Source organism: Ochotona curzoniae, unplaced genomic scaffold (assembly GCF_017591425.1).
Source record: "Ochotona curzoniae isolate NIBS_2020 unplaced genomic scaffold, NIBS_Ocur_1.0 scaffold_4505, whole genome shotgun sequence".
Lineage (NCBI taxonomy): Eukaryota > Metazoa > Chordata > Mammalia > Lagomorpha > Ochotonidae > Ochotona > Ochotona curzoniae.
The window spans coordinates 32,789,355-32,806,941 of record NW_024467118.1 but is presented as its reverse complement, the minus strand read 5'-3'; the positions used below and the strand labels follow the sequence as shown (position 1 = coordinate 32,806,941).

Sequence of the window (17,587 nt, the reverse complement as noted above, 5' to 3'; positions counted from 1 at the left end):
CAATACCAGCCCCTGCACCATTTATATCTTTGATAAATTATTCCTAAATATCCATAGCTAAATGCACATTTTCTTGGTTCTGTATATTTGTTTTATTTTATTATTTTTTTCCAGCGGCAAAGTAATATTTATTTGAGAGAGGGGGAGGTCTCCTGCCAATGTGACAGGAAGGTGCTCCTAAGGAGGAAAGACCTATTTTATTATTGTAACAGTGATTACATGTGGCTTTGTTTTTGCCACATGTAATATGCAGTACTCTACATATCAAGTACATTAGACAATCCCTTCCATGAAGTCACATGACTATATTAGTTAGTGCACATTTCAAATATTCTTGAGCAAATCACCTGAGTTTCTATCATTTCAATTTTATAAAGTTGGCCTCCTCTTGAGATTTTGTTTTCGCCTGAGGAGGGAAGTCCTCTTCAAAAAATGATCCCCTCTACAAGACTCCCGTAGCACCTGCCTATCACAAGTCCATTTTTAACAGTTTGTTACAATGTTAATTTCTTCTCAGTGTAACTTTCATGTTAATAAGTACTGCTCTCTAAATAATTGACATCCTTAGTCCAATCAGTCTGATGAAGCTTCTCTGGTTTAGATCTACTAGAGGCAGAGATCTGGCAGATTGTTTCCCTATTATTTGACAGCTGTTATTAAATAATGCTAGAAAATATTGGCACTGACTTCTTAAAAGCAACCAAGATACTAGGTTTTTTGGAGCCTTTAAGTTTGGGGATTCAAGAAAACTCCTGAACTGGCTTGGTTGAGGATCTTGTCTCAGACACAAGAAGGAATTTGAGGACAAGAGGTAGGTTACGTCAGCAGAGAAACAAAATTTATTTTTCATGCAAAATCAAAGTACACACTTGAGTGTAGGCATACTCGGTGAAGTCGGTCTCTTTATAACCTGGAGGCATAAAGAGATGATGTAATGGAAAAGTTGTAAGGAGTGGCCTTTGGAGGGGCTTGAATACCACCCATTTCCTTGCCATTTTTTGGAAACCTTGGAAATACCATGGCATCAGGTACATGATTTGGATAAAAGTGTCAGTCATCATCATGTTATTACAGTAATCATCTAATTAGCTAAAGATTGTCAATGCTGATTGTTTTTAACCAGTACCAATTCTAAGTTTGGACTTTTGCAGTTTTCCACTATGCAGGAGGGCAGAGTTGGGTGAAGCTTTATGGAGGGACTGGCAACTTTCAGTCCTTCTTGGTATACAGGCAGTCCTTAATGCCTCTTTACCTGTGTCATCTTTCCCCCTTCTTACAGATTTTTCATCCCTTAACCTTTATGGGAAATCAGGGTAGAAGGTCTATCTCTGTCACTTTTTTCTTGTTGCATCAGAATATAATCTTTGCCTAGCCAGGGAACAAAAATCCCTTGCTGGCTGATCTAAAGGTTCTATTGGAGGTAAAAGTTCAGCAGCAGTTGTTGGTAATTGCTGTAATCCCTACCTGACCATCATTTTTACATGAAACTGTTGAATTCTGGAAGAAGCCAATTTGACAGTTTGGATGAGTGAGGATGTGTGGGCCAAAGAGGAGCAAGAGTAAAAACTAAAAACAAACAAAAAACGGATCAGTTTTTGTGACTTTCCAGGGAATGGAAGCTGAAGGACTTTTTTTTTTACCAAAATCATGGATCCACTTCGTTTGAGCATAAATCCTTTTAAAATCTTTTTTGTAAACCTGCTGTTGATAATCTGTGTCAGGTTTACCAATCACTGCAGTACGCCACCCTTGTCTTCTAGGGGTAAGCTAGGCTAGTCTGTTGTCCATGGCCACTTTAGGGAATCCAAAGAGTTTTGTAGTTGCTATAGGACCTGGCCAACAGTCTGGGCAGGAATTAGCCAAGGAAGCAAACAGACTTTCCAAAGTAACATCATAGTTTATAGTAACGTTTTCTCCTTTGCTGTTATGATAGAGAAGTTTTACAGGATGTTTTCCTGCTAGCAACAGTTTCCTAAGAGAGAGAAGAAAAGATAGGAGAAGCATGTCAGGGAAGTGAAACATTTTCTGGGTAAATTGTTAAAGAAGTCTGTCTGAAAATCTTCACCAGGGTAAGATCTTCAACTTCATATGGGAGTGATTAGGAGAGGTGGTTTGATGTACTGTCAGTTCCTTTGTACAGGATCAAGTAGCTTTCTTTATTTTCCTCAAAAAATGCAGAGACTGTTTGAATTAGGACCTCTGTTCCTAATTTGAACTTAAGAGGCTGGTCTTAAGTCAGTTTGATAGTTTCCTCATCAAAGCCATAGTATCAGCAACAGCCTTCAACCAGGCCATTTTTTAGCTGTTTAGAAAAGCAGATCACTGGTCACGGAAGAGGGCCCAACTTTTGAAAGAATGTCTAGGATTAGCTCATGGCTCTCAATGATAGGGTAAAGGTCTTGTCTCACTTAGGCATCCTTAGTGCAGAGGCCATTGTTAGAGGACCTGTAATCTTTTGAAAGATCTCATTTTCCTATTTACGTAATTGGATCAATATCCGGGCCCATTTGAGTTTCATACAGAAGTTTGTCTAACAACCCAAATGCTGGAATCCAGCGCTTTCAGAATTTTGCCATTCCCAGGAATGTTCTTAATCATTTCTTTCTGATGGCATACATGCAATGCATCTTCCTTTAGATTGAGTGAGAAGACACAGTTTGCTAGGATCGGGATGTATCAGGAGGACTACTTCAGGAAAACTTTGTTCTCCTTCCCCACCCCTGGGAAAAAAAAAAAAGAATCTAAGGCCTATGTGGTGTTCTTATCTGAGTCCTCCTTAAGAGGACTACAGATGGGAACATCATCGACAAACTGTAAAAGGGCTGTTATCTTTCATCTGAGTTAAGTTCCTTGGCAAGGGCATTGCCAAACCAATGAGGAAGGGCTGTCCAGGTATACTGCTGAGTCACAGTTGAGGATTGGTCAGGGCCAGTAATGGCTCCATGGACCAAGTTGCATCTGTTATCCAGGGACTTAACTGCATCTTTTGGTGTTCCATCCATCTCAGGGAGCCCCCTATTTAACAATTCATACTTGGTATTTCTAGATATCAAATACATTCCCTTCACTTTTTAAATTTTTAGCAAAATTCTTGGCACTGCAGGTCCAGCCTTAGTGGTTTGACATGACTACGAAATAATCCTGAAAGTTATCAGGTGAAGGGGAGGCTAGAGCTTTATTCTTTTGAAGACTACTGAGAAACTCTCAAATGGAATATTCCTTGCATCCATGTTCAGTCATGTCCCAAGAGACCACCTCCTGACTCCCCATTCTGGACATTGACATAGAGGTGGGTGATGACCATAGATGACAAAAGAAAAAGAACCACAAAGTAACTTGGTAATGTCAGGAGCATTTTGGTGTTAAAACCAGGAGTGTAAGGGTAGCCATGTGCCGAGAGTTAAGATGGCCGACATAGGAGGAAGGCTGTGAGGGAGAGCGCAGTGAGAGAGGGATAGAACGCTGCAGAAGGGTAGCCATGTGCCACAGAGACAGCAAATTTCTCAGTGGTCAGAGGAGACAGAATTTTTTTTGTTGTTGTATGTAAGCAGAGGTTACTGCATGGAGACTGAACACCTCATTGGTAAGGATGTTAAAACACCCAGTGTAGCACTCTTCCTGAAGGAGCAAAAAGGCACAGAGCATTTGAGGGATTACGCAATGTGGAGAATCCATAGCCAGATAGTGATAGAAACATAAAACTTAATGGACACAGAGGGGGCAGACAATGGTAATTAGCAGTTAGTTCAGAGCAGTTAGTCCACAGTGGGTCAGAACACAGTGAAAAAGGAGAGGACAGCAGAATAAAACCAAGACCCAAGTGCAGGAGAGGCAAGAGTCCAGAGAATGACCAGTAGTCATTGTCTGACTGGCCTTCAACTGCTGCTGCCTCCTGGATACCTTGCCACCAGTGTCATGGTTCAGGTTCATGTCCCCAGTGCAAGAGAACTTGAGGTAAAGGTCAGTAAAGGCCTAAAGATTTATTTTCATGCAAAGAAAAAAGCACACAATTAAGGAGTGCAAGCATACTCTACTCAGTAAGGGTTGAGTCTTCTGATGTTATCTAAGAAATGAGTGAGGAAGTCTAGGGTGAATAATCACAAAAAGAAGAGTTTTGGGCAACTCACCTGTTTCCTTGCCCATTTTTTGTTTTTTTTTTTTTTTTGATATTTCAGAAGTATTGTGGTGTGAGGTGCATGATGGGATTAGGAGTATTAGCCATGATAATTTCATCATAATGACCCCGGAATTCGCTGAAGGCAATTATGGTGATGCAGTTGATGGCCATATTGGTTGCTTTTGGCATATGGCAGTTTTTTTTTTTTTAAAGATTTATTTTTATTATTTTTTCATTGGAAAGGCAGATATACAGAGAGGAGAGACAGAGAGGAAGATCTTCCGTCCGATGATTCACTCCCCAAATGAGCGCAACGGTCGATGCTATGCCGATCCGAAGCCAGGAGCCTCTTCCGGGTCTCCCACGCGGGTGCAGGGTCCCAAAGCTTTGGGCCGTCCTCGACTGCTTTCCCGGGCCACAGGCAGGGAGCTGGAAGGGAAGCGGGGCTGCTGGCGGGATTGGAACCGGCGCCCATATGGGATCCCGGGCATGCAAGACGAGGACTTAACCACTTGCGCCACCGTGCCGGGCCCGGCATATGGCAGTTTTGCAGTCTGCAGTTTTCATTGCATGGGAAGGAGGGAGGAACTGTGACCTCAACTCTTCCTTGCTAGCTACCTCTTTACCATATCAGCACACAGGAAAGTGTTTAGTCATTTTGGCTTAAGATATTGTCTTGACCAACAGCTTATGTTTCTAAGAAATTAATCAATGGAATTATAGGACTTTAGGTTGCGCCCTGGATGACTTTGCTTGATGTGCCCCATCTTCTACCTCCCTAGGCAACTGATTTTGTCTGCCATTTATAATAAATCACTGCTGGGAGTCCCAGTCCAAAAGCTCCAGATCTATACTCTTAGGGTCTCTGACCTTTTATTACAAGCCCTACTCTAATTATTGGTTGTTTGGATTATTAATTGCTGTAACACATTACTACAAAGTTTAGTTTCTTACAATAACCATTTATTAATAGCTCTTTGCATTATAAATTCATCAGACAGTAGCAGGAATTCTTAATTTCTGTTTGTGATGTTGAGGGCCTTGAGTTGGGTAACTTTAAGTGGCTGGCAGCTGGTGAGGATGGCTTGTCTGAAATCTTGCTTCCAGCTGGGGCTGTGAGCATAATCTAGCTCGCTGGCCCAACCTGGGGTTCTTGAGGCCTTGTTTGGGCCCACCGGGGGTGCCCTGGCCCAGGCAGGGTGACCTTCCAGAACTCTGACAGGTGCTGTGGCTTGGTCAACTTTCCTTTATTCTTAAAGGATAGTGTTCCCTAAGTAGAATTTTTGGTAGACACATTTTTTTTTTTGCCCTTTACTTTAAATTTGCCATCCCACTGCCTTCTGACCATCATGGTTTCCAGTATCAGCCGTTGGTCTTACTGAATACTCCCAGCGTGTGACGGATTTGTTCAGCTTTCTTTTAACAGTTTGGTGATTGTGCCATTGTGCTTCTCTCAAGTTTATTCTGCTTGGGATTTACTGGGCTTCCTAGTGTGGGTAGGTTCATGTCTTCAAGCAAGTTTGCAAAGTTTTTAGCCATTTTTTAGATACTTTTTACCCTTTGTGCTTCTCATCTCCCTCTGAGGCTGATGATGTGTGGCAGGTTAGTATGCTTGACAGAATCCTGTAGAACCTGCAGGTTCTGATCAGCATTGATGAATTCCATGACAGTATCCTCAAGGTCCCTAATATTTATCTTCTGTCTCTCATTGAACCCCTCTAGTGAATTTTTAGGGTTTCTGTTTGTTATTATGTCTTTACTCCTTTCTGTAATTTCTGTCTCCTTATTGACATTCTGACTTTATTCATACAGTGTCACCTGCATCCCTTCGTTCTTTGTCCTTACTTTTCTTGCTTCTCCATTTTTCATTTTAAAAAGGCCGAAAATAGATGGGATTTGTCTTTCCTTCCTCCCAGATTATAAATAAGGGTCTGTAACTTCTGTAGACACACTAATGCCTGTGCATATGAGCAAACTAGTAAGATGGTATAGCAAACATTTTGCACTGATGGAAACAATTCTATTTTTTGAGTCATATGTCCCTCATATGTCAGAAAATGGTCCAGACTTCATACAGAGAAAAAGGCTTCCTAAGAGCAGTGAAGATGACCCATAAGCAGCACCCATCTGTAAGGTACTATGGTAAATTCTATATTTTTACTTTATTAGTTACCTAGTTTTATTATTTTTTTCATTCTTTCTAATTATGCTATGTAGCTCTTCAAAAAAATGTATACAGGAACCTTTAGATGGCTTGGTAGCATACTGCAAGATATTCTTGGATTTACAAAGTAGTAGAAAATAATGTGTTAATATATTAATTACTTGCAATAATCAGTTACTTTGAAGATCTAAGACTACCTGTAAATAACTCTTGTTACCAGTTTTGTAAAAAAACATTTTAATGTGGAAAAATACAAAGATTAGGGTCATGGAGTTAATTGCTTCATTTTTAAATTTTCAGATTCAAAATCTTTCCCTAGTTTAGTCCTATTAGTGTGCATTATTGAAGTGTGAAATATTGTCATCCCACTGGATTAGTGAAATATAATAGTCTCGTTTCAGTAGCAACTGAAATGAAAGTAATGAATATATTCACTTGCCATGATGCTACTGGGCATATATTAAGCTCTCAATAAATAGTTGATTAGTTGAACCCTGAGTATAAAATAGTTTGCTTTTATTTTACATTTTTTGTTAAATGGTTATGAATCAACATCTTAATCTTTTGCATCTTACCAGAAAATCAGATTGAGATTTCAAAAGCTAGATTTAGCATATTTTATGTCTCTCCAAGTTTGACTGTGGGAGTATATTATGGGATTCGCTTTAATTTGTCCAATAGCAAATTAGTATCAATGAAGAGCAGCCCTCTGGTATAACAAAGAAGTGTCAAAGAACAGAACCGTACCTCCAGATACTTAGTTCATTATCCTGATTCAAATATGAAAATACGTAAATTTTTAGGCTGAAGTTTTATTTTCTTTGACTTCTTAAAGTACATGAAACAATTTCTAGGCCTTATTAGTACATACTCAGTAAATACTTCATCAGTTAAGTGTCCTTAATAATTCTAGATTCCTTCACTGTCATTGGAACACCCAAGTTCTCTTATTTATTATTTCCCTATCAGCCTGAAGAATAAACAATAATTGACATGATTGAAATTATGTAATCTTACCCTTCCCTCTTCATTTTTAAAGATTATCAGCTATAATGAATAGAAAAATCCAACACTTTAACTATGGATTGTTTAACCAGTGTCTATGTGTCTGAGTACATTCAGGCTCCTACAACAAATTCCTAAGACTGAACATAAACAGTCGTAATTTATTTCTCTCATTCCTGAAGGCTGGGAGTTCTTGAGGTTGACACAAGATTCAGTTACTGGTGAGGGTCCTGCCTCGAGGACAGACCTTCCGTGCTTACGTGACTGGCGGGCAAAAGTGGCAGATAGGCTCCTCATTCTCATGCCTTGATCCCATTTATGATGACCTTACCCCATGACACAGTCACTTCCTAAAGACCTGCTTCTTCATGCTGGGCATTACATCTAAACTTGAAAGTTAGGGACACACATGTAACCCGCTACTCAAAGTAAAAACACACCCTGTAAACCTTTCCCCCACCATAAAGCTTTGTTCCTTTTGCTATTCTCTTTCCTCTTTTTTTGGCATTTTAAAAATTTTTTATTTATATCTTAATACCTAATTATGTATCCCTTAACTGTGTATACTTTTAAATTTTATGTAAGTAGAATAATTGTAGTGTAGTTTTCTATTCTGGCAACTTTTGCTCAACTTTGTTGTGTAATTCAGTCACATTAGGTATAATCGTAACTCACTCATGTCATTAAAGTGTAGGTTTCCATTATGTAGATGTCCCCAATTTATTTCGCTCTTGCTAGATTTTGGGGTGGTTTCTAATTTAGACTCATCTAGTCTTATATGGGACACAGAAGCATATATTTCTGTGGAATACACACCTATGAAGAAAATTACTGTATTACAGAGAGTACATATACTCAGCTAGAAGATAATGTAACTGTTTATTGTTTTTCACAATACATTTTGTATTATAGCTGTATGAATTCATCTCTCCCCCTCTTGCCATTTTTCTGAGTATTATCACAATAGTTAAGTCCCTTAGTGCAGGTTACAAGTTTAACTTTCTAATATTTAAATATATCGTAAGTACAGGCAAAGGTAGAAAACTTAGTATCACATTTTAGAGGTATATTTAAAAGTTTTATTGAGAGTCTTATTCAAAAGTAGAGATGCATACTGTGTAGTACTATTATTTCTCAGTATGCTAGTCTCCCTAGTACAGTTCGTGTGTGTGTGTGTGTGTGTGTGTGTGTGTGTGTGTGTGTGTGTGTGTGTGTGTGTAGTACTTTGCATATCAGGTGACTTATACCATAGAGAATATATGGTGTTTGTCATTTTGAGACTGGCTTACTTCATTCACTAAGCACAATGGTTTGCAGCTGGGATCATTTTGTGGCAAATGGCAAGATTTCATTCCTATTTATGGCTGAGTAGTATTCTATTGAGTAACATATTCAATTTCTTTATCCATTCCTTTGTTGACAGGGATCTGGGTTAATTTCATGTCTTTGCCATTGTGAATTGTGCTGCTATAAATACAGGATTACAGGTCACTCTCTCGAATACAGATTTCATTTTCTTTGGATATAGTTCCAGAGATGGGATGGCTGGGTCATATGATCAATCAGTTCTCAGTTGTCTGAGCACTCTTCATACTGACTTGAAAAGTGGTTGTACTAGTTTACATTCCCACCAACAGTAAATCGGGATACTTTTTTTCCCCACATGCTGGCCAACAATTGGTGTTTGCTGATTTCTGTATGTAGGCCAATCTCACTGGAGTTAGGTGAAACCTTATTGTAGTGTTAATTTGCATTTCCCTAATAGCTAGGGAAATTGAGCATTTTTTCATGTGGCTGTTATCCTTTTGAGTTTAATTTCTTGAGAAATGTTTGTTCATATCCTTTGCCCATTTCTTAACAGCATTGTTTTGCTACTATTGAGTTTCTAGAGCTCTTTGTAGATCTTGAATATTAGTCCCCTCTTTTCTGTACAATGCAAGAATGTTCTCCCATTCTGTTGGTTGCCTCCTCACTTTATTGGCTATTTTCCCTTCTATACAGAAGCTTGTTAGTTTGATGTAGTCCCATTTGTTTATTTTGGCTTTAACTGCCTGTGCTTTTGGTTTCTTTTTTAAGAAGCTTTTGCCCATGCATAATCCTTAAAGGATGTCCCCTATATTCTTCTCTAGTGCTTTGACCCTATCTGGCATAGGTTTAGGTCCTTGAAATATTTACAGCTGATGTGTATGAGTACTTCCAATCGAATGAGTAAGTAATAAGTAGCATTTTTGTGTGTGTGATTTCAGTATGCATTGTTTGATGGCTGGTTAAATTAACTTCCTTTTAATATTTATTGGCCATTTATTTGTCATATTCACTGGAATTTCTCTGTGTGGCAGATAGTTTTTCTAAACTCCCTCAAGATGTTACAACATGCAGGCAGGTTACATTTAGATTTGCTGTATTTACCAATTTGCTTGCTCTTCACTCTTTCATTTTTATTAACATATAGCAGTTCATCATACAGATTTCCATAGTTTCTGTGTTTTACTGTTAATGGATAATTGGGTAGTTTGGAAGCATTATTCTCACTATGTCTTTATTGCAAACTTTAGTCTGTTGATGGCAGATTATTTCAGTTTTGATTGTATGAAAATGTCTTTATATTGCTCATTTTTTTAAAAGATTTATTTATTTATTGGAAAGTCAGATATACAGAGAAGAGGAGAGACAGAGAGGAAGATCTTCCGTCTGATGATTCACTCCCCAAGTGAGCGCAACGGCTGATGCTGTGCCAGTCTGAAGCCAGGATCCAGGAACTTCTTCCAGGTATCCCACATGGGTGCAGGGCCATCTTTGACTGCTTTCCCAGGCCACAAGCAGGGAGCTGGAAGGGAAGTGCAGTTGCCAGGATTAGAACCGGCACCCATATGGGATCCAGGGGCGTTCAAGGTGAGGACTTTAGCCGCTTGGCCACTGTGCCAGGCCCTATATTGCTCATTGGTAAAGGTGCTTCTCCATTAGATATAGTAGACTTGAGTTGGCAGTTAATTCCAGCACCTGAAGTCTATCTTTGCACTATTTTCTGGCTACACTATTTGTTACAGGTTTTAGTTAAAAATAGCCTCTATCTGAGGATATCACAAAGGCTATTTCTGTGATTTTTTTAATGCCACCTCTGTATTTTTGGAGTATCTTATCTACTTTAATCGATTTTTATTCAGTGAATTTGTTGTTTATTGATTAACTTTCAGTCTCTAACTTAAAATGTATGGACTGCCATTCTTTTTCCTCTTCCTGGAACTCTGTTGTAATGTTTAGGCTTGTGTGTCGTACCCACTTTGTCTCACCCTCTTCCCCACTCAGTTTTTAATTTCTCCATGCTTTGTTGTTGATAGTTGCTTCTGACTTAACGTTAAAGTGGCCTAATTGAGCTGAGACTATAAAACACATCCAGTGATGTCTTGGCCTTATTTATTTTTCATTTCTTTAGTTTCTGGAATGTTTTTCAGCTCTCTGATTTCCTTTATTACAGTATCTAGTTATTTTTAGATACACTTAAGTTTCTATATTCATAAGCATAGCTGTCTTACATGTCCTTGTCAAATGATTTCATATTTGAAATCTGTAGTCTGTTTCTTGTCATGTTGTTGTGGCTCCATGTTTTTTCCTTATACACTTTGCTGAGCATGTCATGTAAGAATTTGCTCATGGGGATTCTGCAAGACTTGGGTGATAGCTTTCTCCAAAGAGGATCTCTATTTTGTCTTGAATTCAGCCATTAATGTGGCCTCTCTCTGTATGTTCCTGCCCTCAATTCAAAGGGGAGCCCTTCAGAATACAGAATATGGTTTGTTGTGCTAGTCTCTGTCTCCCATGCTCTGAATTAAAACCCCTGCTTTTCACCCCCTTGTCTTGGCTCTTTGAGTCAATCCTGCCTCTCAATGGTTTCCACCTCCTAGAGCTGGAATAGCATCCTCTGTGGAGGGAAGAGGGACAAGGAAGTGTCGCAGCAGGTTCTCTGCTTCTTGGGCTTCATGACTGCCACCCACTTGTCTCCAGGTGGGTGTGGGTCTCAGCTGCCCTTGCTGGAAAGGCAGAAATACCTCTTTTCCACTCTTGGCTCTCACATCATCTCCTTATTCTCACCCTGATACTAATAGGTCCTTGATAATTTGTTAGCAAAAGCATTATAAATTTTGTCCAATATTTTTAGAAGTATTAATTGTAGATGTTGTCTGCTACAGAGTTAACCCTAAAAATTTCATGTAATATAATCAAGATCACAGAGGGGTCTTTTCTATGATGTTAAATATTGTAATGTCCCCCCTTTTCTACAGTTCCATTTTCTTAGTATGTTACCCAGAAATAAGAAATTTATGGTCTTATTTCTTAGATACAGATTTAATTTACTTGAAAGGTAGCATGATGGAAAAAAAAAAATCTTCCATCTTTCTAGATGGCCTCCTATGGCTGGCTGGACCAGGCCAAAGCCAGGAGCCAGACATGTCATCCAGGTCAACCCACCTAGGTGGTCAATGCTTAGATACTTGGGCCATCATCACTGGCTGTTATCCCAGGAGCATTAACAGGGAACTAAATGAGAACAGCCAGGACTTCATTTTTCCAATATGGGATGCTGAGTAACACAAGCAGCAGCTTAATCAGCTGGGCCATAACACTGGCCTCTGATTTCTAAGTTGTAAATTGAGATGCATTCTGAGTAGCATGATGAAAGCTTGTGCCATCTTACCCAGAATGTAAGTCATCCCTTTATCCACAATATACATGCTGTATTGCTACCCACTTGTTATGTGCCTATTAGCCATCTCAGTGATCAGATCAACTATTGTGATATATCAGTGCTTGTGTTGAAATGACCCTTATTTTACTCAGTAACAGCCCCACACTAAGAAAGTAGTGATGCTGGCAATGTGGATATGATGAAGAGAAGCTATAAAATGTTTTCTTTACGTGAAACGGTTAATAGTTCTCAACCTGTAAAGAAAGAAAGAAAAAAACAAAAAGACTAAGGTGAGATTGCAGAGATCTGTGGTAATAACATATGTCCATGAAATTGTACTAGCTTTACTGTCAGACTTGGAAGTACAAAAATTATGACATTATACAGTTAAGTGGTTAGTTAAGATGAAAAAGGCATTATACATCTAGGAAAAATATATATACATAGTGCATTTAGTATTCAGTATGATCCATGGTTTCAGACCACCATTGGAGATCCAGAACTCACCCCCCAGAGACTAAGGGGAGTCTGCTTGGCCCCTCTGCCCGCCTTCCAGGATAGGTTTTCTACCACTGTTCCATTTGTGGTTGCTTCTCCGCACCCCCCCCCCCCAAAAAAGTCTATATTGCAGTTCTTTTTACAAATAGTGACATAATGTATCACTTTGGTTCCAAATATAAGACCTACTGAGAAAGGGTAATAAATATGTTGGCTTTTTTTGCCTGCTGTGCTATCAGACTCTGCTCTGTATACTGAGCCCTATTACTGAAAGAAAGTCACCATATTTGTTTCATCTAGTGATTTATCAAACATAGAACACTGAAAAACTGAACACAGTGGCAAGAGGGAAACGAATTTAAAAAGTTGTAAATTGTTTCTGTACTGTGAAAGAAGGGAGGTGCTTTACCAGTGGCAGACTTGATACGTAAAGCCAGGGGTTAGGTGGCTCACCACACTCCCACAGTGTAGACCTCAAAGCAGGCCATGGGGAACACTTGGAGTCGCCGGGTCAGACAGGTGCTGTTTGCATCAGTGCTACTTCCTAGTAGTCTGGCACTGAGTTGTAGCCCATTCTCAAAAAAAAAATCATAGGACAGTATACAGTATATGTTTGTGCATATGCAGTAGCTTGTGATGCCCAGAACCTGCCTAAATCTGAAAAGTCCTGTCTTCCTCCCCTAGCTTTATACATTGTAGGTACTTAACTTCCGGCCTGCTGCTGCCACCTTTGGCTTTGGGGGTGGTTTTTTGTAGATGGAGTTAGTCAGACTCATCACCTCAGTAATATCTTGGTTCATTTCCTGCTCTTGATTTATCTTCTCTTTTAAAGGAAAAGTATTTATTTTCAGTGTTCTGAGATTTTATGCTGATGTTGAATTTATCCCCTCAGGGAAAAAATGCTCTGGTGTCTGAAATGAGTTGTTCTTCAACCAGGTCATGGACCAAAGTCACTGGTTTACCCCATTTAGTTACTCCTTTCTCAAAATTTTCTAAGATGGAATCAAAAATAGAATTTAGGAAAGCACTGGCTTTGTTCCAGTTTCAGCTCTGGTTAGTCTTTTTAAAGTTTTGATTCCTCTTCTCTTTCTACCCCGACCTTTTTTATTGAAGAACCTTAAGCCAACCCAGTATTATCTTGCTTCTACAGGCAATGGTCAAGGTCAGTTGTGTGCATTTTTCTTTTTTTCTTTAGATATATTTATTTGAAAGTTGAAGAGAGGGAGATAGAAATTTTCCAACCATATGGCTAAAACGGTCAGTGCTGGGTCAAGCCAAAGCCAGGAACCAGGAGTTTCATCCAGGTTTCCAAGATGAATGGCAGAGGCTGATACTTGGACCATCTGTTTTTCACAGGCCATTTACAGGCAGCTGAATCAGAAGTGAAGCAACCATAACACTAGTGTGTACCTAGATGGGATGCCAGCATTCCAGTGGACAATTGTACTTGCTTTGCTGCAATGCCAGTCCCAGTATGTACACTTTCTGTGATTCCCTCTTCCCTTAATACTTGGCACATCCCTGTCTTGAGCTGCATAGATATATCTTTCAGAGAGAGGCTGAGAGAAAGCAGAAGAGTTGACTCCCATTGTGAGGGTCTTCAAGGTGGATCTGAGAGAGGTGCTATAGCATCTGCTCTCCATGTTGAAGACTACCTCTAAGTGAAGCCAAAGATCACCATTGACAAAGAAGCTTTCCTACCAAGCGCTTAGCCACCCCTGCCATCACATCCAGGAGCAAGCACTGCTCTTTGTCTATAGCCTGACTGTTGTCCCTGGGTCAGTGTTCAATTTTTTTTTTTTAATCTTTTAAAAGTTATTTTTATTTGAAAGAGCTACACAGAGAAATCTTCCATATGCTTGCTCACTCTCCTGGTAGCTTCATCCAAGTCTCCCACAGAAGTGGCAAGGTCCCAAATCTTGGCCCTTCTTCCACTGCTTTTCCCAGGTCATTAACAAAAAGCTAAATTGGAAATGGAACACTGGTGCCCACAGGCAGCATTTTTACCCACTATACCACAGCACTAGAGCCTCTCTTCAACTTAAAGTGCATACCTTAAGCTTTCTAATAAGTTAGTTTATACATACACATTCGTTCTCCCCCAAAAAGGGTAAGCCTTTTGGGACTAAGATAAGGAGCTGGAGAAGTGATCGAAGACTGCTCACTGGAGCCAAGATTCAGAGTATCTCCGTAGGCATTTTTCAGAGTATACTTTTTCTTTGTCTCCTATCACCATTATCATTGCAGCTGATTAAAGTAATAAACATAAAAATCATCATCCAACATACAGAAAAGGAAAAAGGCCCTTGTATAGGTAAAGTCTGGTTATAAACTAGGTAACTTGGGGGATCAAACCTAGCAGGCTTTTGAGCCACCTCATCTCCTCCCTGTCCTAATCCCTTTAATAATAACCGTTGACTGTGGCAGGCACCCCAAGGGTGCTGCATAGAGCAGTTGAGCTCCTGGGATTTGGCAGTATCCTGCACAGGTTATGTGGTGGGGAACATGATTACCTGTGCAGCTGCATGTGCCTCTGCTCCAGAGGCAGCCGTAGCAGTTGGGCTCAGGACTGGGAAATGACCAAGGCAGTCCAAGCACGTCTCCAGAAGGTCGCCTTACATCAGCTCTGAAGGGTAATTGCTTTTTCTTGGCTGGTGAACAAAAGGAAAGTAACTCTGGTGAAGGACTTCCTAAGAGCCCTACTAAGCATAAGGAGGAGACAGCTCAGAGTAAGGCCTCTCCGTAGCTCAGGTATGTTCCTTCTACTCTGGCCTACGCCCAACCTGTTCCGTAGATTATAGAGACAAAAGGCATAGGAAATACAGATGGAGAATACTTTTGTTTAGGTTACAAGAGATTGGAATGAACACTGGCTAGAGGACAGCCTTCCATAACTGAATATGTAAGGCTTCCCAGGGGATCTAGAGGTAGCTGCGTGTCTCAGGGCTGCTGAATGTTTCTGAAAATTAGGATAGGAGCCTAACAACACAGCACATTCCTTTCCTTCCAAAAAACCCAAATCAAGGCCTGAGCACCTCTCCCTGAGTCAGTAAGAGTTTTTCCAGCCCATTCCTGATAGAGTAGGCTGTAGGTCCCACATAGTTTCTGAGAAAGTCTCGGCTGTAGCCCACTATGGCACATCTTTGAGCCAGCACGCTTATGATATCAGTGCATTCTTGATCATCAAACTTTGTGGTTATCCAAAGGATGTGCCATAGTCCTGGTTTAGATATACGGGATTGCTCTTTTCTCACCTCTGAAGGTATGTATGGAGGACTGATGGAGGTTGATGGCTTGTTTTCAGAAGTAAAGCACGTGGACCAGCTACTTGTCTTCAGTCTGGAAATTAGAGCATGATCGTTATTTGAAAGAAGATGTATAAAAGAAAAGTTAAGCATGTGTGAGGGGACTGAATTGAGGAATCACAGAGAGCTAGCAGTGTCAGCTGTGGTCTGCTGGGTGGGTTTGTCAGTGTAGGAGGTGGGCATATGGAGGTTCACTAGACTGCCGCCATTTCTAGTTCATGTGCTTGATGCTCCAGAATTGTTTAAGTCCATGGAAAATTGCATCTTTTTTTTTCAATTAGGTTATTAATATAAAAAGCCAGAAATATTTCTGAAAGATTCCATGCCAGTTCTTGTTAGAAGTAAACATATAAATCAGAAAGCTGCCTATAAATTCTTTAATAAGGAAAGAAATGTGTATCTACGTTAATAGGTCCTGCTCCTTCCCTTCTACCTTAAATTATTCCCACTATCTGTCACCTAATGCAGAGCTTTGAATACATCTTCCAGGAGTACATTTCTTTGTATGTGCACAACATGAAAGTAACTGCCATATAAAAACTCTGCAAGCATTTATTGCAGATTGATTATAAGCCAGACATTGTAATAAGCCCTAATGTTAGAAGCGACTGACTTTAAAGAGGTTGCTTTCAAAGAGGTGAGGCAGACATGTACGTGAAATAAAGCGTACTGTGATGACCAAACCAACAAAACTGTCCAAAGCAGCAGCCAAGCCAGCAAGGTGAGTTAGTGAGGTCCTGCCTGGTGGACTAATCTGAACCATAACATGGGCAGGTCAGTTGTATAAGAACTAAAGCTAATGAAGCCAGCCATGAAAGACCTGCCTGCAAGGGTAAGGCTGTTGAGCTTCATCTTGGATTAGTTAGTAGTGTTTCTAAGCAGAATATTGCGTTCAGAATTATCACTCTGAATTATGATTCCTTAATGACAACTTGACTGTTTTACTGTTCATGTCATGAAGCTTTACGTATCAGCATATTTTCAGATGCAGGGAAAAAACAGTTCAATAAGTGTGAATAACCCTGAAGACACTGAAGTCAGTGGAAATCTGTCACAAAAGGACAAATACTGCAGAATGCCAATTACATGAAGTGTCTAGAGTACTCAGAGTTTTTTCTTTTTAAGATTTATTTTTGAGCCTGGCACAGTAGCCTAGTGGCTAAGGTCCTCGACTTGCACTCCACCGATCCCATATGGTGCTGGTTCTTATTCCCAGCTACTCCACTTCCCTTCCATCTCCTTGCTTATGGCTTGGGAAAGCAGCAGAGTACAGCCCAAGGTCTTCAAACCCTGCACCCATGTGGGAAATCCAGAAGAAACTCCTGGCTTTTAGCTTTGGATCGGCACAGCTCCAGCCATTGTGGCCACTTGGGGATTGAATCAGCAGATGGAAGAACTTCCTGTCTCTCCTTTTCTCTATGTATCTGACTTTCCGATAAAAGTCATAAATCTCTTAAAATATATATATTTCTGCTGGGAAGGCAGATTTACAGAGAGAAGAAGAGACAGAGATCTCTCATCTACTGGTTCACTCCCCAGATTGCTACAATGGCTGGAGCTGAACCAGTTAGAGCCAGGAGCTTCTTCCGGGACTTGCATGGGGATGCAGCATCCTGAGGCTTTGGGCCATCCTTTGGAGCTTTCCCAGGCCACAAGCAGGGAGCTAGATGGGAAGTGGAGCAACCGGGATATGAATTGGTGACCATATGGGGTGCTGGCTCTGAGTAGTCAGATTTTTAGAGACAGAAAGGAGAATGTTGGTTGCCAGGGCACAGAGACTTATCTAATGGGCACAGACTTTGTTCTGTTAGACT

The 17,587-nt window shown here is 40.2% G+C and overlaps 1 protein-coding gene and 1 long non-coding RNA gene across 3 annotated transcripts in view; one reads left to right on the top strand and one right to left on the bottom strand.

The window, feature by feature from the left end:
- Window positions 1–17,587, top strand: part of ELP3 (elongator acetyltransferase complex subunit 3) — a 98,106-nt gene that overhangs the window by 73,334 nt on the left and 7,185 nt on the right. The gene's annotated exons all lie outside the window — the stretch shown is intronic.
- The window catches only part of LOC121146858, a 72,430-nt gene continuing 69,833 nt past the window's right edge, over window positions 14,991–17,587 (bottom strand). The window contains exons 2-3 of the long non-coding RNA XR_005882261.1: window positions 15,723–15,807; window positions 14,991–15,119 (exon numbers count right to left, since the gene is read on the bottom strand). This is a non-coding gene — a long non-coding RNA (uncharacterized LOC121146858). The remainder of the gene's footprint in view (window positions 15,120–15,722; window positions 15,808–17,587) is intronic.